Source organism: Polyodon spathula, chromosome 10 (genome assembly GCF_017654505.1).
Source record: "Polyodon spathula isolate WHYD16114869_AA chromosome 10, ASM1765450v1, whole genome shotgun sequence".
Lineage (NCBI taxonomy): Eukaryota > Metazoa > Chordata > Actinopteri > Acipenseriformes > Polyodontidae > Polyodon > Polyodon spathula.
The window spans coordinates 37,619,985-37,642,290 of NC_054543.1; the positions used below are offsets into that span (position 1 = coordinate 37,619,985).

At 35.7% G+C, this 22,306-nt stretch overlaps 1 protein-coding gene across 1 annotated transcript in view; it reads right to left on the minus strand.

Annotated features, from left to right (window-relative positions):
• LOC121322401 (beta-1,3-galactosyltransferase 1-like) overlaps nt 1-18,352 on the minus strand; it is a 76,302-nt gene extending 57,950 nt beyond the window's left edge. The window contains exon 1 of the mRNA XM_041262314.1: nt 18,269-18,352. The gene's annotated coding sequence lies outside the window, so the exon portion shown is untranslated. The remainder of the gene's footprint in view (nt 1-18,268) is intronic.
• Nucleotides 18,353-22,306: the final 3,954 nt, after the last annotated feature.

Sequence of the window (22,306 nt, forward strand, 5' to 3'; positions counted from 1 at the left end):
TTTATGGTATCTAGTGAAAACTGTTTTAAGCTTGCCAGATGGTCCTGCCAGAAAAAAAAAAAAAAGGATTACAGAAGTTGTTCTTTGGAGCCCAATGTCTTCTCAGAGTCGTGTACTGCATTATTGACTATGGAAGGCTGTAATAAAAAAGCCCCCTCGCGTTTTACTTTTGGACCATGTTTTTATCATTGCAACATGTTGTTATTTTTACTATTTAAAATGGTATTCACAATAAGGATTAATAGATTCTGATCTCTTGATTGTTGTTTGTTTTGGGGGTTTTTTGCATCTAAATTATTCATCTGAATGGATGCTGTCCCCATCCATTAACATTTATATTTAAGTCTACCCTATGAAGCATTTAGTTTCTAACTGCCTTCTTTGGCACCCAAAAAACTCATTAACTCAGAGATAAAAATTCATACATTCATAGAATTCTTTGCACACTTGCATGGCGGGTTTGGTGTTTGGGACGCCTACTGATTTCTGGGGTGACAGACCCGGGGGAAGGTCAGGACAGGTTTGTAAAGTTTGGTGGTTCATTATATTACACCAGTGTAGTTTAGTCAGTACAGTAGGAGGAGCTGTGATATTGCAGTAAACCTCATTCAGAAAGACGGAGGGAATAAGGGGTTCTGTCCCCAATTGAAAAAACTTGAACTTACTGTATACAGCAAATTCATTTTTATTAAGAATGTGCTACATTCTTAAAACTGGGACCTCTTGCACACAAGTGGTTTAAGGAGTTATCCTGATAACTTCCAAGTTTAATTGTGAAAGTCATGTTTAGTCTGTTGCACAAAACAAGATAATAATAACTCAGGCTTAAATCCATGGTAATTCATCGCGATTAAACTAACCTGCTTCAGAGCAGGTTAACAAAGATTAATCCTGACTTTTAAAACTGAAAAAAATAGAAATAAATGGCGTCACCTTTTATACCGAGAGTGGTAGGCGTTGGTGCTATAATTATAAAGGCTTTTCGTGGAGAAAGGATGTTGAGTGATTGCCAGGATCCGATTAATAATCCAGATTCCACCCTGTACGAGCCATACCGCTTTTCTAGGGATGATATCCTGTATCTGGCAGATCTCCTAAGACCCTCCCTTGAGCAACCAACAAGATGGAGCAGAGCCCTTATACATATACTGGTACTCTGCACAGGTCTAAGATTTATTATCATGGTTTTCATGGTTCATTACTATTAATACATTTTTTACTTATATAAGGTTTCCCAACGTGAATAGTACTGTCTATATATTCTTTACGATATTACGTCTATAAACTATGACTATATATAATGTTCTAAAAATCAAAATACAGCAGGATATACAATATAAATAATATATAATATAAATAATAAAGTCAGGGGATTTGTGCTTGTATACTCGACTGTATCCTTACACATTAACAGCGTCATCTAGTTTGCCAGGCTGCCACTGGCTTTATTGGCAGTAGCTGTCTTTGATTTTCCTTTTTGTTAAAAAATAATTATTTTAACATTATCATATGCTGAAACAAAAATGTGTTTCTCCATTTTTTCAGATGACTGTTAATAAAGATTACCATGACAACACACTCAAACAGTTGGTTCCACACACACAGATCCATGCACTTTTTGTTTTAATTGAAGCATTACCCTTTTTTTTCATGGCCTTCTTTCCAAAGATACTAAATATTAAACCAGTAATTACAGTATAATATTAAGGATTAAAAAGTACTGTTAACCATCCTGGCAAAAAGTATATGGATTTTTTGTCTTGTCTAACACAGCAGCTCTATTGTTTTGCTGCACTGGTATTGATTAATGGTTATGGTACACTGTGCATGATAAGCACACTCTGAATACATTATTCGATAATGCACATTTATAAAACCCATTATCTTAATGCAGTGTAGAAACTGTTGGACCCTTTAACCCCTCTTATTTATAAAGCACTGGTATTACAGTAGGGTTAAGTCTGTGATACAAAATGTATTTTTTATTACAATTGCTGTGTATGTTCATATTCCCACACACATTTTTTTCATACGCTTCTGTTTTTAAGGCTGACGCAGTTTTCAGGGGGTAAAAATCGAGCTTTATAGGGTAAAAACCCTTAAATAAGAACCACTAACCACATGCATTGTTACTCAGTGCTGCACTGTTAATTAATATAGGTTCTAATTTAGCTAGGCATACTGCTGTGCTACGAACCAGATGTGCACAATGCATTATACCTTAAATAATAATACATCTCTCTGACTTTTCTATGTGACCTGTCATTCAAATTTCAATACAAATGAAACACCATTTCATCATTACAGCACTGTCACAGAAATCTATCTTGAAACGGGATGTGCTGTATTGAAGCCAGCCAGGTGGTCTCTCTCCTGTCGTAGCAGCTAAATGAGTTGGGCTGCACTGTTGTGCACCAGGCCTCTGGCCTAGTTGTGCAGGTGTAATATGGTTTGCATAATTTGGGTTAGGCCCATGCTATACTGAATCTCCTGCAGGTTTGTTTTCTTTGTAAGCTTGTTGTGAGTAAATCCCTAGGCAAGCACATATTGGTTGGGTCGGGATTAGATGCTGCATCATAGCTGGACCTGCAATGAGTGGTCGCTTTATTGCTCTACACTCGGACAGGCCCTGTAAACCACTTTAATATCAAACAATTACTATTAAGTTAAGTTATAAAATAAATGCAAATAAACAAACACTTCTCCAGTGTAAACGGTGCACTTTCTGGTTTTCTCAAGAATGGAAGCCTCCTTCGGACAAACTTCCTTACTGAGCTGTAATAGTCCACAGTCCCTAATAATAATAACATTTAAAATAAAACATTTTATGCCGTGTTTCATTACAAGTGAAGAGTTGCAGCTAACAATAATGGCACATAACATACAGTGCTTGCATAACAGTAAAAGCTCACTCCCAAAATTGAACAGCCTCTACAGTATCTGCAAAACAAAAATATTCACAGTAAAAGGCAACTATAAAAAGTTGTGGTTTGTGTTAAAAGTTGCAGTTTCCGCAACAAATTCACGGCCCATGGTTTTCTTATGGACTTCGCGATAACCTAGAACCATTTGTTTTAATAATATAAGAAGAATCTTTATTTTATGTTCACCTAATCCAGCATTTCAGCATAGTCACATACTGTAGGAAAACAGAGTGGAACTCGACCCTTTGGAGATGTCAGCAGCCGACTCATATTATTATGAACCAGAAGCAGCCAAGAGAAATATGCATTTGAATTCTGGCTTGTTTTCAACTTACAGTACTATTATTACTATAATTAGAGAACTTATTAGTTTTACATTAGCTTTTAGAAAAGATAAGAAGGGTATTAGAAAAATGTGTGTGTGTGTGTGTGTGTGTGTGTGTGTGTGTGTGTGTGTGTGTGTGTGTGCGTGCGTGTGTGTCCAGGGAGCACAGTCAGGAGGTATCCAATTTCCATATACCGCATTCTAGCACCAGTGTGGGTAAAGGCTTAAAATGTGCTTTTTAATCTGCCAGGTAAATTTTCAGATGTACTTTGTTTGTTACAGTCTACCTTTATGCTTGCTTTAGAGACCTTCCCTTTGGCACGCATTGATGGAATCTCTCTGGAACCATCTTTATTTCAAAACTGCTGCATACAATGAAACCTACAGCTTTAAACAGGCATTTTCAAAAGGAGTATAGAGAAAATAGCCGGTGCAGGTTCTGAACATGAGGACTCATTGATTTCATCTGAAGAGCCTGCAGCAGCTACTATACCACTCCCAATGCATTAAAGTACTCAATATTGTACCAGTAAGGTGTCAGAAATGAAGAGTGAACCTGCCAGCAAAGATGTTTTCCATTTCTTAAGCACCATCCTGTGCTCTATCGTTATTGATTGGGTTCCTCACGTGTACGGTCATTGGCACAGATAACAAATTATATCACCCAAGTTAATCTTGGGCCAAATTCCCTTCAATACAATCAATACATCACATTATTTTCATATGCCACTTATTTATATATCTTTGGAAGCTGCTCTATCTTGTTTACTCCTTCGGGAAAAAACTCCAGAATACAACTTAGAGAAAATGAAATATTTCTAAGGTCGTCATGTGTTCCTGTATGGTGATAAATCACTTGCACAATATAATTACCCTACTGTACAGTATCTGGAGTTCAACAAATTAGACACATTAACACAAATGTTTAGTATTATTATACTAATACAGTCATTATTATAAACTTTTTTTTTTTTTTTAATTATACCAGTGACTGGGATTAATCATTGCTGCAGTGCTCAATCCAGCAAGTTCTCAGTATGTTCGTCATGAATGCCCTGTGCACACTGTGAGTGCTCAACCCTTGCGGTAACAGTTAAATCATAGTGACAGGACACAGAAGAGTAGCCAAGCTTCACGTCCCCCTGTGCATCTACAGTATAACCTGGGCAGCAGATAGACAGCTTCAGTCTCAAAACATTATCTATCACTGGTTCAGACTTTCTCCTGCAACACTGGAAAAGCACAGCTGTAGGAGTTATTGGGGTCTATTCCTAAAGGGTTAACGCCTGTCGAAATGAGAAAACAGGAGCACATGATCAGATTTCATCCACTGCTGCCTATTTAGCGACAGTTCCTATTCATAAGAGATAATTAAGATGTGTCGCTAAGCCGAAACAATTCTCGTCTATGAAGGCATGTTTAAAACGAACTGAAAGAAAGGTTAACGATTACCTCATTAGCAATACGTTTTCATCGGACCTGAGTGTTAACCTGATATTCATAAGAGTGAACGACAGCAAAATGAATACTTTCTACAGTCAAGTCTAAACTAATGACAGCCTCAGCAGACTATTTTTTTAAAGGCATATTTTATTACTACACCTGCTCATAATATACAGTTTGACATACCCGTGACTATCTGCCTATTTTGAAACAAAAATAATAATCTGTAGCTTTATATGAAGGGACATGTATAAGATAAATATATACTCATACAAGAACATAGTCTCTAGCATACGCAGTTTGAAACAGCGCTGTGAAGCGGAGAGCAAATGAGAGACTGAGAATATTTTATTATTATTTCTTTGACGTCAGCTGACAGCGGTCCTTTTCTTTTTATTTCTTTTACCTGTGTCACAGTAAACAGTTTGGACGAATACTGCTTGTGTGAACCTGTTTGTTTTCATGGAGCGTTACAATATACAGTATAACAGTGCTGCTTATGCAGTCGGTGGAAATTTGGGCTTGCTTGGTATTGCAAAAATCATTCCGGGATCAGTGTTCGAAAAGGAGTTGTCTTTTTTTTTTTTTTTTTTTTTTTTCGCACCACAAAACAATCTATTTTGTGTACAATGTGCAATACACTTGAATCCTTCACTGATTCATAAACATAAACTTGCTCCTGATTGATTCCCTGCTTTAAGCAGGATTTATTATTATTATTATTATTATTATTATTATTATTATTATTATTATTATTATTATTATTATATTTACAGATAATGCATGGATGGATAATAATAAATGAGATTTCCCCATTCTAGATTTGGTAACTTTAAAATTGTGTTTTCCACTACTACTATACTATGATGATACGATGATGATGATGATGATTATTATTATATTATTATTATTATTATTATTATTATTATTACAGTAAATATTATGCGTGCATATGGAAATGTGTTTACTAGCGTTGCCAAAGAAAACAAAAATACAAAGTATTTATTTTAAAAATACCTTTTTTTTTCTAAATTAAGATATGTCCTGAATTTTTGGTAGACGTGATAGCGGCATCGGAATCAGGTTTTGCAACTCAGGCTTTGGTCCACTGTCGGTGGATTCCTTTTCTCTGTCTGCAACAGCTACCGATGCCACCCAGGGAACATTAATAATAGTGATGATGTAATTAAAGAAGAGTCAGATGTTCGTTCTTTTTATTACTGCAGTCGGCAAGTACTTTTATGAATAGGGCCCACTGATCTTAAAGCTGTTGAAAGAACTGCCAATAAAGTTTTTGTGTTCAGCAGGTAGGCCTTTTACTAATTAATAATGACTAAAGTCAGGGCATACTGTAGCTTTCTATTATTAAGAAACATTAAACATGGACTAGTTTTACATTACTTAAATAGACGAACATTTATTTATTTTTTTTAACACTGAAGTGCAAGGAAAACGGGGCTATAATACAACAGTTTAAACTAACTGAATAGATTGCACAAACTCTGCATGTCATGCCTATCAAACAATACATGAAAATGTAATAAAAACTAATGTTATTCACCAAGAGCAAACTGCAAAGTATGACAACTGATCTATAAAATCAAACTTTACTGCAGACATTCTGTGCCACAATCATTTTCCCAATCAAAAAAAAAAAAAAGTCACTTTTGTTTTCAACTTCTTTTATAAATGAATACTCCCTTACTGCCACTATCAGTCACTTGCCACAGTGTCACTGTCTACAGTTTTTTTTATTACACACAATTTATCGGTCAATAAACCTGAGACTTTCTTCCCATTAACTTTAGTAACTCCAGCTTTATTAATGTAGCCAGCAGCCAAAAAAGCACAAACTAAATATTAACAGTTTTGTTCTAATTAAATGATCACTCCAGAAACTTTAATTCTATGAAATGATAAGTGCTAGATGTCCCCCACAAAAGGTTAAACAACCTTTTAATGTTACACTGTAACCTAAAAAGGAACTTTGTATCAGAAGCATACTTATTCTGTCCTAAAGTACTTAAAATAAATAATGACTTACCAGGATTATAATGAAAAGAACAGGTTTCCACATTTACTCAAACGGTAATACTGAAATCGAAGTCACTGGCTTAATTATCGGTCAACTGCAGGGGAAAAAGATTGCATCGGATCATACAAACACTTAATCAGTTAGATAAATCTTCTATCCCAACAGTTTTTTTTTTTCATTAAAGTATTTACTTACTGCTTTTCTGTTGGCCCAAGTTTAACTGAACAGCACAGATGCCCAAAGTCTACAAAAATACAGACAAAATCCAGATTGTCCGTGCTTGTGAAGACACTGTTTACAAGCATGGACAGTAAAGGGATGAGCAGGGGTGCTGGGATAGGGTGTCAGCTGCCAGACAAACAAGGTTAATTCATCCTCATGAAAAACTCACTGAAAAATCTTGACTAATATGACACAACCCTTCCAAATAAACTACTATAAACTAATATAAACTATTGAGCAAGTCAAAGAAAGAAAACTTAAGCAACATTGTGGCGAGATGTTTAATGGCGTGTGCAATATTACTATGCTTTCGTGACTTTTTTTCTGTCAATAAGCCAAGTCTTTGAAATGCTAACATACTGTGCATACCTCTTTAGAATCTGCAATTCAATAGAAATTTGATAGGCTTTTTTTTTTTTTTATGTAATTTGTGTGATATTCACAGGACACACAAACTGTTCCACGACCTCTCATGAATCTTCAGGACATGATCCATCTGTTTAACCGGATACTGAACAGAATTATCTCACTTTACCAGACAACTGACTTTGATGGATGGTAAGTAAGACTTTTAAGGTTTGAATAAATGCTGCTTTCAAATCTGTAATGTGATTTGTCAGAGAACAATAGCATCTCTTGGCCTGTATGGTAGCAAACGTTTACCCCTGTAATACTTCACCAGTTATGTGTTCTTTTTCATGCATGAATGTGTGTTTTATAAGAAGATACATTTCAGGCAGATTTATGACATTTCCTTTACTGTACAAAGACTTTTTTTTTTTTACTCAAAGAGCGGAAAGAGAATATTTTGCAGAATGTCTGCAAAATAAACCTTAGTATTTTTTAATGATATCAAGCTTTAATGTAAGGATATAGGAAAGACCCCCATTGGGAACATGTCATTTAAATTCTGTCTAGATGTAAATTTGAATTCTTAATAAAGAGTATCCTTATTCTTTTTTTTTTTTTTTTGTAATCAGCTTTTATCTGATCAAATCCCTTAAAATGATTTTCTGAGAAGCCCATTACAGTTTCACAGGTGTGCTGCTTTTCCTAATATTACAAGTGTGATTTTAATAACAGCAGTCTATTAGGCCCCTATAAAACTATTAGCGCTGTCTTCTCCTGCAGCAGTAGCATACAGTGACCTTTTCCTCCTTTCATGTCACAGATATACTGTTGAATCCCCAGACATGAACAAATGCTGGCCCTACTGCTAGTGTATTTTTGTCTGGTTTTCAGATCCCACCAGTAACCACTTTAACTAGTGTATAAATCTGAAGCATGAAGGAGGCAACATAAAACGACTTTTGTACTAGAAATAAGCGATAAACTGTAATTTACATGTTTGGGGAGGAAGGGTGAATAAACTATGGTACAGTTTCTAATATGGCTATCCACACATTATTAGTGAGGACCACCACCAATCAACAATGTACGCTGTAATAATGAACAAAATTAATAAACAAAGAACTGGAGTCAAAAAATAAAATATAAAAGAGAATCCAGGTGTGTTCAGAATACATGCAATGTGACTTGCAACAGAGAGACAAGAGAATAGACTGCATCACTTATAGTACTGGTATATGGATTTCAAGTACTTCTATAGGGATTGATATGATATACTACTGTAACTCACTACAAAATCAGAATAGCTGTTATAAACCCACCATCATAAAGGCTTTACTTTTTAAACCTCAGCACCACTCAGCTTCTATCCTTCACTGAAATTACACTGGTGTGTGAAAAGGCCTGCCCATCATTTCAACGAGACTGACACAGACGTGGACTTTCAAAACAGCTGTCTAATTATTAAAATAATTAAAAGATGTGTACCTTCTCGTAGATGACTGTACGTTACTTTGATCTGGCCTACGCTTGACCTAAAAAATAACTTTCTTTTTAAATAGTAAATCAGACTCAAAAAAACCCTTTATAGTGTTAAAATGTGTAATTGACTGGTCTCCAGTCCAGTTGACTGTCACAGGTATACTGAAAACATCACATAATTGCTGTAACTTTACAGCTGGTTGTATGTAATTAATGACACAAATGTTATTCAGTCCAATTCAATAGGGATGACATGTTCTGATTTGGCTACATAAGCTGATAACCCAATACAGTTGATGATATCGGCATAAAATAAACCAGGATGTTATGCTTAGGGAAGGCTTTCACATGAATCACCAAAAAGCGTCAAGTCAAATGCTGCATTGATTCCTTACGTATTATTTTATCATTTTATATATATAAATATATAGCTGTAGTGCTAATACAGTCCATTTATATTTCTTATACATCATTTTAATATTTAAAATTTTTGGCATGAAGATTTTTCATGTTTTAATATTCATACATTTTTACAAGTTGACAAAAATGTATAATACGAGTATAACACTGTATTACCGAAATATCTCATAAATGACAGCACAATACATATAAAACCTGGTGGCTAATGTATATTAATGCCTGTCCTTGTACCTCTGACAAACACATACTTGATAATTGTTGTTAATAAATATATTTATTTTTCATTTAGCAGAACATTTCTAGACATGCTGCACTGCCTTCCACCCCAGAGGATGGGGTGAGAGGGATGATGGGCTCAGGTCTGTTGTAAATAATGTGTTTTGGATACCATAACTAAACAGAGGAGGCTATTTTGGCTAAGTCAAATTCTGATGAGTGTTATACCTGAACTTTAATCCTAACCTTATTACACTTTAGAATTTTCTACATTCGTAGTCAATTGACCATTGGCGCTAGAATCTGACCGGTAAATTGTAATGTCAGAATACTGTGATGGGCACTGCATGTTTTAAAGCCAAAACTTCCCATTGTGGGGCAAGTAGGGGCTGAAGGAGATAGGGTTCTACATTTTATGGCATTCTTCTGGAGTGTGTGAATGGGGTTGTACAGACTGCAATTCAGTGGGGTTGGGACAAGAATCAATTATAACTTATTTTTTGTTATTTATTCTTTTTTTTTTTTAAAGTAGAATCAATTTCATCTGGTAAATCATTTACATGCTAAACGGTACAGTTTATAAAACTAATCATAATAAAAAAAAAGTTGCAATTGTTTGTTATTAAAGACTTTAATATTTTCTGTAGTAATACAGCCTCAATCCATTGTTCTTCAGATTTGTTGTGGCTGCTTCTGAAAATGTATTTCAGGGGCTCCCGAATGGCACATCCAGTAAAGGCGCTCCGTGCGGAGTGCAGGATGTGCCCTACAGCCTGGAGATCGGAATCCAGGCTATGTCACAGCCAACTGTGAACAGGAGTTCCTAGGGGGCGGTGCACAATTGGCCCAGCTCTGCCCAGGTAGGGAGTGCTTGGGTCGGCAGGGGAATCCATGGCTCACCGCGCATCAGCGACCCTTGTGGCCAATAGGGCGCCTGTGGTTCTGCAGTGGAGCCACAGATCTGTGTTGTCCTCTGGCACTATAGGTCTGGTGGCATTGCTGTGGATCCGCAGTGCGAAAAATTACGGATTGGCACGAGCACGTTTCGGAGGACGCGTGCTCCAGCCTCCGTTCCCTGAGTTGGCGGGGGTGTTGTGAGCGGTGAGCTGAGGATAGAGATAATAATTGGGCATACTAAATTGGGGAGAAAACCGGGGTAAAAAATTGGCGACGACTAAAAAAAAAGTCTTTCTGCTGGTCTGTGTGCATGTGGGGCTTGAGAGTTTTTGGAGGGGAACAAAATTTCAGATGGAGTTGGTCTGGCCCTGGAGCAGTGCTGGAGAACTAAGGCTGGCAGGCATTCCCTGTAACTTCAGCAGTTAAAATATATCTAATGTAAAAGGCCATTGTTGTTACCTTATGATGTGGTCTTGGTTTCTAGTCCTCATCTCCATTCTAAAAATATGTTACTCTGTACAAAGGTTTACATAATGTATTTCTGCATTAAAACGTGAATCTAAATTGGTCTTGCTAAAGACTCACTAACCCTAATTAAGCATCATTTTAATGTGGTATAGCCATCACAGCAAACAAAAAAAAGTAACTCAGGATTTCTAATTTCTAACGATATTCTCTAGTGACACTTGAGGTTATAACCCATACAGCACAAAAGTGGAAGATGCTACTGTGGAGAGGCTGCAGGCACTAATGTACTATTTCTACACATCTACTGCATGTTTACTATGCACTGCTGGGATCACAAATGCACAGTTTCTGCAAAGAACATTATACATAATTAATAGCTTGCACAGTGCTCATTAACCACCAAATTGTTATTTCTTTTATTAAAAGGAAAGAAAAAGGGTTGGCAGTGGCTGCTCTGAAGAATTGCAATGGGAAACCCGGGGGAAGCGAGAAGGAAGATAGTGGCTGTAAGGCTTTAAGATTGGTCCATGTCCAAGCCCCCTATAGATTCAGTTTGCTCATCAATACAGCAGGGAGTTCCACAATTCTCAAGAACTTAGTGATTCCGAGAATGCCTCTATCGGACGTTGAATACAAAGTATAAAAGAAAAAAAAAACGGAAATAAAATCCTGGATGCTGAAAAATCCTGAAGGACCCAAAGTTGGAACTTTACTGAGGCAACTTAGAAGCTTTGAGGGAGGAAAACCGAGAATTTCTAATTCTTCAGAGCACATCATTTCTTGACTAACAAAACCCTGTACCCCCACAGTTATTGTAAAGCATGCGCAAATTGGCCAGAGGGACTATTAATAAAGTAGTTCTGTGCATGCTGGTAAGAGCCTCAAGCTGCTTGAGTATAAATGGATACATGGGAAAAAGAAATGCCTGCAGTGCCACAGTGCCACATAAATATCCTTATATTTTTAATCTCACCCTTGTTTTGCTTTAAAGCTGCAGGGGGCATCACACTTCTAAAACTGCCATTCAATGACTTCTAAAGCCTGTGTCACACAGAAAGTCTCAAGAAACATACAATATCTCGCTTTGTGAACCGAAATTTACTTTTTGAATAAAGATGAATTTTACATAACATCTCCTGGGATATTTCTTCTTGTGACAGAGCAGCGATCATGTTATTAACATATTCTGGATTCTGATGTTAAATTATATAAAAGATGGCAGACTAAAATGCTGCAGAGCAGAGGCAATGTTTCATTCTACAGTACCTTTGCTGTCACACCCTCACCCTTTTCCATGTAATATTCTGTATATTCAGTCTGTGCTCGTATTTTTGCAAGTATATAAATAAAATATAAAATTGTATAAAATAAGGGTCATGTCCCACCTCTAAAGTGCTTCTAGAAATGCATATATAAACAACAGAGAAATTAAAGTGAGGGCAAATAGGTAGCACCTTCATAGGAGGCTGAGTGGTCCAGTGGCTAAAGAAACTAGCTTACAACCAGGAGGTTCAAATCCCAGCTCAACCAGTGATTCGCTGTGTGACCCTGAGCAAGTCACTTAACTTCAGGTGAGACACTGTTGTCAGTGACTCTGCAGCTGATGCATACTTCACACACCCTAGTCTTGTATCTTGTAAAGCGCTTTGTGATGGTGGGCCACTATGAAAGGTGCTATATAAAAAACAAATTATTTTATTATTAATAATGAGCAAAAGGACATACATATCAGTTCATTGCTTTCACATTTTTTTAAAAATGTAAAAAAAAAAAGGAAAAACTATAAACTGAACTATAAACAAGCTTCAATACTATTCTCAAAACAGCAGGCTGTATTCCATAGTGCTGTTGGTCCTACAGTTTTAGGCACATTGTGTGGATATTTCCCCCAAAACAACAACAAACATAGTTTAAGACGTTTCAAATGAAATAATCGATAATACACTATCAGGTCTTTCTTAACAGCTTGTAAAAACAAGCAGCTTTCGAGTTAAGGGGAATAAATACAATGAATAGAGAAAAATGGGTAATCAGTAATATGCAAATTTCAACATTACAAGGGTCAATCAAATCACGTGAAAGTCACCTAAAGGCTTCTGCATTCACAGCATTTTAAAAGTCAACGCACACTAGGGCTATAGGGTTCCTACTAGGGTTCCACCTCTGATTTGTGGCTTACAATAAATTCACATTTATTATTTTAACTTTCGAATCTCTTCATAAAGTGAAACGTTTTTACTGAATAAAAAGAATGGTATTGTTCAAAATTGAAAATTATATAACATGGCTAGGCAAAGATCTGCATGCAGCTACCAACAATTACTAGGCATGAAACCCTGGACCCAGCACAAGCAGAAAACTAAGAACTTGAACTTGAAGAACATGCGGAAGCGACTGTAAGTTTAAATCACGATCAGCACACACTAGGATAGCAACAAAAATCATATCCCTCTTCCCACAGTATATAAAAGTAAAAGTTAAATAAATTAATATTTTATGTTTTTTTTTTTTACATTTGCTTTAGTAATTCCTAAATATTGAGTATATAAACCTGTGGGATTAATGCACGCTTTGCAAAGTTATCAACTGCACACAAATTCTGCAAGGAACGGCCCTCCGAACCACTTGGGCCAGTCGTACAGTAAATTACTGACTCATTGTGAGTGTTCCTGCTGAGCAAGTCTCTTAACCTCCTTGTGCTTCATCCTTCGGATGAGATGTAAAACCAAGGTCCTATTGTAGGTGACTCTGCAGTAGCAGCAAATGTTAATGAATAGTTCACCCACCCTAATCTCTATAAGTCGCTTTGGATAAAAGCATCTGGTAAATGATTAATTATTATTCCATTGAAACAAACCAAAGCTCCTAAAGTTTTTTTTCAATTATTATTATTATTATTATTATTATTATTATTATTATTATTATTATTATTATTATTATTATTAATGCATTTGCTTAGCAGACACCCTTATCCATCATTATTGATGTGGTGTCTATGATTTCCAATGTCACCTTGTTTTACATCCATCTTCGCCTATGTAAGATTTTCCACACGCCAACAAAGACAATGTTTGGTTTGGAAAAATTAACATCTTACTTCTGGGGGATTTGATGCAGTTTCCACCTGTGCATAAGAAACCACCTTGTGTGCCACTTACTCAAGGAATTGCACAAATTAACTGGCTCTATGGGACCTGTGGACCTGTGGAAATATGATGAACTCACAATTAATATGCGTCAGAAGCAGGACCGGGTTTATGCCAATCTGTTTAACCATGCCAGACTCGGAGCCACCAACAAAACTGATCTCATTTTGTTGAGTAAATGACTGATACCAATCAAGGGAAAGATTTTAAAAGCTGCAAAAAATAAATTATCCAACACATTAAACACTTAGATACAAAGACAGAAGTTCAACCAGATGCCTACAGTAGACACCTGTAACCAGATACAGACCGCTATGCTTGATAGTATGCCTGGTGAGGACATTCATCTTGTGGCAATGGATACTGTAGACCGCCATCCTTCCTTACTGAAAAATGTGCTGAAAAAATTGAAAGCTTATAAGGCTGACTGCTGACTACAAACTAGCATATGAGTGAAAATAGGCTGTAAGTTGATGCTTCGGAAAAATAACCCCATTGCCACTGGTCTCGTCAAATGTGCAACAGGGAAAGTTCAAGCTGTTTCCTATTATCTAGAAAACCCCATGATGATTAGGTGTGTATCTGCAAAGTTTAACACATATTTTTGACATGCTTCAGTTAAAAAATAAGTTGAGAATAGAGTGAAGTTGTCTGCAGTTTTGTTTTTCACTGGCAGTTGACATCCACTACACCCCTCAGTACTGTAGACATGTGTCACTTTTAGGAGAACCCTTCAGTAGAGTTGTGATCTGGTTTCAGTTACCACAAGGAACGACATGCTATTTACGACATACACTGTTGGTACTGCACATCAAATCAAGACGTGGGGCATGTTTACTCTCTGCATGTTCCTTATGGTACACATTCCATGTGTTTGAAACAGCTAATCAACATGGAGCACAAGTGGGCACCCATTGATGGTGGCAGATGTTACCACGGCCAAAAAACTACCCTATTTAAATGCAAAGTCCTTGAATCAGCAGGAAGAATGCTTGCAGCCAAGCTTATGCTTTGGCAAACCAAACCAAAGGGGAATATTACCAGATGTGAAGTTTACTGGTGTGCACAAGAGTACAATTAATGTGCACGACTGCAATTACAAATTATCTTCCATTATTATCCATTTGCATTGGTAAATTTGAAACCTATTAAAAAACTAACAGAAAACACAAAAAAAACTTTAAAACTTTGAATGCTATGAAAATAGTTTAATATTATAACTGCATTCAATTGCTTTTTTTTATACACACACCCTCACACTTGCAGCAAAAACACAAGCCAAGTTAATAGAAACAATTGGGGCAACCTTGGCCCCCATTGGTTTTACAGTTGTGCCTATTTGCTTTGTGCTGGGCAAGGATGCCCCAATGGTTTCTTGAAACTTGGCTTGTGTTTTTGATATCTCCACTCTAAATGGCTGGGCACTTTTGATAACTTGGTGTTTTTTCACATTTCCAATGAGTTTTTGTTGCAGATTAAAAGTTATTTCAGTACCATTAATAATAAACAATGTCACTGTTTTTTTCTACTCATTGTGAATCTGATCTGAAGTAGTTTATACAGTATAAAACAAATGTGTAAAGTTTCTTTTGATGAAGTAACAAGCAAAAAGCCATGAAAAAGGTTGCCATCTATAAAAAAAACACGTTATAAAATGAGTTTGTTCTCAGACAACGCAGAGTTATCTGAACCAACCAGGTTGAAGTAAACCATTTATCTCACAGAAACCAGGGACCAAAGAGTTTGCGTACTTACTGTGCATAACTTATGACAGAATACACTATAATCAATTAATATGATTGCCAATTCACAGTCTTTATCACAGCATTTAAAAGGTTAACCATTGAATTCTCTCATTGCATCTATCAGACCGACCCTTAATAGTCAGTGCGCACTAATTCCATGTTCTCTTCTCTGTCAAGTAACTAATACCTGAGATATTTGAAAGCCACATACAGTACAGTATTTCCCCCAGGCCATAATGAAAACCTGTACCCTTTAGGGAATTGTATTTCATTGGCTAATCTTAAACCAAACCCAAACCCCTCTTTCTTCTAATGAAATGATTTCAGATGACGTGCGGCTGTTTGATAATGGTCTCCATAAGATTAGGAACATTTTAATTAGAAATAGTTACAATAAGTAGTCTTTCTATGTTGTAAGTATGCCATCAGACCCTGTCCAGATAGAATTAGGTTGTGTATATACGCTTGAAGACTTTAACTATAGCGCATCTCAGAGTTTCACAGTGGAATATGCATCAACACATGTTGGCTTTAGCCTGCACCTGACAGTGGGTATTTATAAGTTAATATGAACCAGTTTAGAATTAGAACAAGGTAACTACCATTTGTAATCATATTCTATAGTTTGGCTATTTGTAAACTGGTCCACAAACAACAGTAACTTAAATTGTGTAATTTACACTTAAACTTATTGACTGTGCTAAATTCACAAAGAAGTACAATCTTAGAACCTACCCTAAAAACTAACATTCCAAAATTGCGTAATTAACTATAGACTGAAGCAATATTGTGACTGATATGTCTGTGTTCAGGCAAAACTCAACATTTACAGCATGGTAGTAAACTACCGGAAGCGTGTACACTTTATATTCTTATTCGTTAGCTTTATCACAAAAATTGGTATTTATAGACACATTTAATGCATGAGCATACAATCTATGGCTGGATTTTGTTTTCTGAGAACAGAAAATGGTTAAAGGCATTCCAAGTATTTATGGCTCACTGTCATTGTGTACCCTGCTTTAAAAAAAGAGAAGATACATTCATTGATGAATACAACTTTGAAGCAAGAAATCATATCAACCGGACTCTTCCCCAGGGCTTGAGAAAATCAATGATTTGAAAATAAAGTTAGAAGAAAGCCTGAATCAAATTAAAGAAAAAAGATGTTAGCATGATTCAGAGGCCACCAAAGAACTGAATTGCCTTAAAAAACGTTTTGTATTTCACCAAACTAATATTTGTTGGTAGTTTTACACAATGTCGTTTTTTTTTTTTTTACAAGCTGACATTTTATTATTAAAGCACTGGAATGAATGTCTCCATTTCATGATGAAATAACTCCTAAATCAATTATAGAGGACCTCATAATGGTTTCTACTGTAACATTAGTTGGGGGAATGTTCTATGGATATCAGTGATAATAAACATCATAATGGCAATCTTACACACAAAGCTGTTAAAACACAAAATAAGCGTCGGTTCAAGTGACTGGGATGGTGCAGCTAACATCCACTGAAACTATGCACTGTAAGCAAAGGCAATATTTGACGAAATGATAGTGTTAAAAATGACAAATTGAGAGTTTAGATGTCTGTAGACAATAACTTATTTCATTGATTATGCACATACAAAGCTCAACGGATGAATAAAACATCAGCTTATAAACATCGGCTATAATAATATACTAACACCCATGATACGCTGATTGATCCCAAATGACATTATACTGTATCACTAAAACGACACAGCCGCTATGCCATAAAACTTCATCTGCAGTATTTATCAATCTGTGAATAGTTTGATGATGAAAGGTACCTCTAATGAAGTTCTGTCGTACATGTCTCTTAAGGTTGGTCTAAAACAGAGTTAAAACTAAAATGAACGAAAATCCAGATGGAAAATGTTATCGTTTTTAATTGTTTAGGTTTTAACACCGTCGTTTTAGTGTATGCGGTGCAACTTGCTTTAATAGTACAAAGGTTATGTGGTACATGCCTTAGTTTAGTTTACAATAGTGGTCTTGTTGCATTCAATGAAACGAAGAACAGTATATTTTTGTATAGCTAATCGGCTGATTTGTCTGTGTCCCGCAGCCCGGAAAACAACAAAACCATACTACAAAAAAAGAACACGCTTTAAAATCAGTCGTTACAGAATGCATTACATTCTGTTTGGGATGCTAACTCCAAAAGCTTCTTATTTTTCAGTAAAAAAAAAAAAACAAACAAACAAAAAAAAAAAACAACAACAATAACAATTCATTTAAAACTGCGAATAAAATTTTGAAAGCAGGTTAATATCAATCTCAGTAAGAAAGACACAGGTACAATCCAACATCCTCACAAGTACAGTGCCTGCCCTGGTATTAGAAGACAAGGCATCCAAATAAATATTATTACTGAAAAAACAAACAAACACGATAATCAGCGGTTCAGTGGCAGCAATGTACATATCCTCTGTGAAGGTTACCAAGTATGCATTGTTATATAGCTGGGACGCTGTGCTAGTTGCAGGCAAAATATTTAATCAGCAATGCTGGAGCGTGAAAAATAAAGGACGAACCATAGCGTTATGAATAAATATATTGCACGTACCGGCTTGACTATTGTAGCCATCCCGCAGAGATTAGTGGTGAGACTCTAATGCTACGAGTGTCCCCAAATCAGCATCTCTGGTCAAGAGACTATATCGGTCTCAAAGAAACATGATAGCTGAGCATAGGCTAGACTTCACAAGGAAGCTGTCCAATCAGAGTCCAACATTCAGCATCACAGCCAATCCGTCTAAGAAATGAGGCTGGTGTGTGCAGCACGGTAGACTGTTTATGAAAACGAGAGAAGTCGTTATTCACTGTGGAAAAGGAGGTCTTTGTTCAGTTAGAGTTTGGATACCCCTCCACCGTATGTGTATTTATAATGGTTTTAGGCCACTGTAATTTTGTTTAGTAATTACAGGTGGTTTTACTTATCTGTTTGTGGATCAGACATCTGTGCAGCAATCATTTTCTTAAGCAGTACCACACTTGGGCATTTCTGTACAAACATCACAAATGAGCTTGATCGATTTGTTTCTTTTACTCCCGAAATGCAGTTAAGTGTGACTTCTTGAACATGTGTATTCAGATACGTTTGTCCTTCTTTGTTTATTTGTCTGTTGCTGTAAACTTTATAACTGCCAGTGATATAGGCTAGTATACAACGCCCACATTTAAACCCTAACTAGTGTTATTACAAAGCTAGCTGTAAGCGTGTGTGAGCACTTTAGAGGACAACAGATATTTTAAGTAAAATTACCACTGATTGACTTTTAAAATGCACTACAGTCGTAACATAATGGGTTCCATAACTCATTCTATTTGTGTAATGTATCCCTCGGTTTAGTAATTGTTCGTTCACAGGCTTCAAAGTCCATAGTGGCTTTCTTTCTGTGCATTACGCTGTACTTGGTATAAACAACAACTAACATGATCCGTCTATTATATCTGTGTCTTTGTTTAGAAAACAAAGACCCTCAAAATGATTCATATGTAATGTAATGGGTTAACTACCAGAAGGTTTAATCTATAAAACTGTGTCATTCCCAATATCACAAAATTGTCATACTGTATGCTTTATCTAGATTTGTGATGGATTCTGAAAACGTGGCATATATTATATTAACATTAAAATATTTTGCCTACCCTAATCTCCAGTCCTTATTTTTATTTACTGATGTGTTTGTTTGTTTATTTACATATTAAACAATGGCCAGTGATGTATTTAATCCAATACATTTAACTGAATTTTCTTGTTTAGTTAGAACAGTTTGAACCAGGTCCATTCATTTGAATGAACCCACTGATGTTATCTTTTCAAAACCTTGTTCATATTTATTGGCAACCACACTGAGTAAGGCACAGTATACTAAAATTATGGTTTCCATCTGTCCGTCCATCCTTCCTGCTTGGTAGCTCACAAGCTCAGTGAGCCAAGAATGTCATTGACACACATAAAAGTAACATACAGTGTAAGGATTGTGGAAAACTGTTGGCATTTGACTTCCAGATCCAGGTCACAGAATGCCTGACCAATTACAATATAATATCATGTATTCTGTGTAGGGTAATAGTGGTATATACAGTGCTAGTATGCATGATTATATGTTAATATTGCCTTTGCTGTTTTGTTTAAGAATGAAAATGCTAACACCTACACATTCAGCATTACTTTTATTAATTTGCTGTTTTGTTTGGAGTTTTCTGGTACTTACAAAACAAAGGAGAAAAATAAATGTATGTATATCAGTGTTCTTAGTGATTGTAAGTTTAGGAAGATATTTCTTGTAGATTTAATAGGGGCAACTTTTGGATTAAGTATATGTTGTTTAAAATGCATTTTATTGAGTTTATTTTAATTAAAGCACAAGTATTTCTTGTTGTAGAAGATGTAAAATGACATCTTGTTTTTCTATGTTTTTTTTTTTAAAGTCACGTGACAAAGTGGCCAAGTATAAAAGCATATAAATTCCACCAGCAAAGGGGTGGGAGTCAGTTGCTACAAAACCATTGAGCTGAGTGCAGTGATACATAAGAGGTGACTTGTAAAAAGATACAAAGTTTAATAAAAATGCTATTTTTCTGATTGTCTTTTTCCTTACAGGCTAATTTAAGTGACAGTTTTGTTGTGATAACCAAGGAAAGAAAAACACAAGATCTGTCAGAGTGTTGCAATGTCTTCCTATAATGACATTTTCTTCCCCAGGCTAGATTTAATAGTTCCTGTACAATTGTTTTTTTTTGTTTTTTTTTAACATTTTGTATGTGGATGCAATAGAAATTAGACCCAATTGGAACTATTTAGATATTCATCACATATAAGTGCCAAACTAATTGTTTCATACAACTGCTTTAAGCTATGACATTATAAACATACCACCACTCCTATTACTATTAGTAGCAGCGCTGCAGTAAAGTTGGTTTGTTGGTAAAAAATAATATTTGTAAAATTGCTTTGTTCAGATAATTGTCATTACGGTAAACTTGGTAATATGATGTAACCAAAAAGAGAAACCTAAAAAAAAATATTACAATACAACCTGTATCTATTGAGATGGGCTGTTCAGTTAGACAGCTGTTTAACACATATACCCTGATTTATATTACATTTGAGAGAATCATTTAACACAACACATATCTCAGACACTAATCCTTAGATTTAGAAGGTACATCAAACCTCATGAATGACTTTTTTCATTCAGCTGTTTCTAATGGTTTATAATGTCACAGTGCCCAATTGGAGTAGTTTAAAAAACAGAGAGAATATATACCAGGCAATGGGTTGTGAAAATAACTTAACACAGATCACATTCGGTCTATTATAGCCGTCAGCTGAAACTGATTAAAACATGAATACCCTTAGTGGGCACTACAGTTAGATACATTACCTCAAATGCTGTTTGTTTTCTGACGCCAAAGGTTTATATTCGTAAGGTTTTTAATTTTATTATGATGTGGACAGTCAAAGGAATCACTGTCCTTGCTCCCTGTCACACAGTTCTGTGTTTTATTTACTGTGTGCTTTATTTCTCTGTGCTGGGCAGTAAATACAACCGGGCAGAATGAAACAAAATATAAACAAAGTAAAGTGATTTGGAGGTTCAGGGACAATTAGCTACAGTACATTACATTTTAATACACATGGAAATGGTCTTGGATCGTATTTCCTTTCATCAAGTTTGTTGTTATTCTGAATAATTCCTTGGTGGTTGCAAATGTTAATTGATTTTTAATATAGTAGTTGGATTTTTTAATTTTTTAATTTTAAATTGTAATTTGTTAAATATCACTTTAGAAAAGGTCTTAATAGACTCAGCAGCATATTAGCCAAAAGACAGGGTTTTAACAATTAATGTTCAGCCATAATATATTCTGCAGCTACCATTAACTGCTAGATAATAAACAGCAGCAATGATTCATATCAATAATTCCCACTGCAATTTTCTGTATTGTTTTTGTAGTGGCTTGAGTTAAAGTGCTCGAAACTAGTGTTAAGATAATGACCTTGGCTGAACTGGTCCAGGTGGTTTATAGTCCTTGTTATTCCAAGGTCTGTAACACAATTGGTAAATATGGAAGACTCTCATAATACTGACTTTGGTATTTGAGATGTTCTGTTTTTAAATATTCTACAAGTCTTGTTATGAATGGGGGGCACTTTAGCAAATATAATCAATAAAACACTAATCCAAATAGTTTGCAGGATGTCCCCTATGGCAAATGGCAATCATGAGTAATGAGACCTATTGTGGGGAATAAGGACCTATTGGCTCTGTAGGGTGTGCGTCAGTCATCTGCCAGGAGGGTGGTAAGAAAGGTCACTTTTCAGCTTAGTCAAATTAAATTAATGAACTAGTTTTGAGAAATAAGAATAATGTAATAATCAATGCTTAACAAACACTTGCTTGTTGGTTATGTTATTTGATTATCTTGTTCTCAGCTTTAACAATTCAATGTGTAAAGTATGTAGGTACTTACATATCTAACCAAAAAATAAATCCAATCCATACTTTAAATAGTGAATTTTATTTTGCATAGCTCAGCGACAAAATAATAAGTATTGCTGGTACCAAGCCCAGTCTACAAATATGAAAGCTGG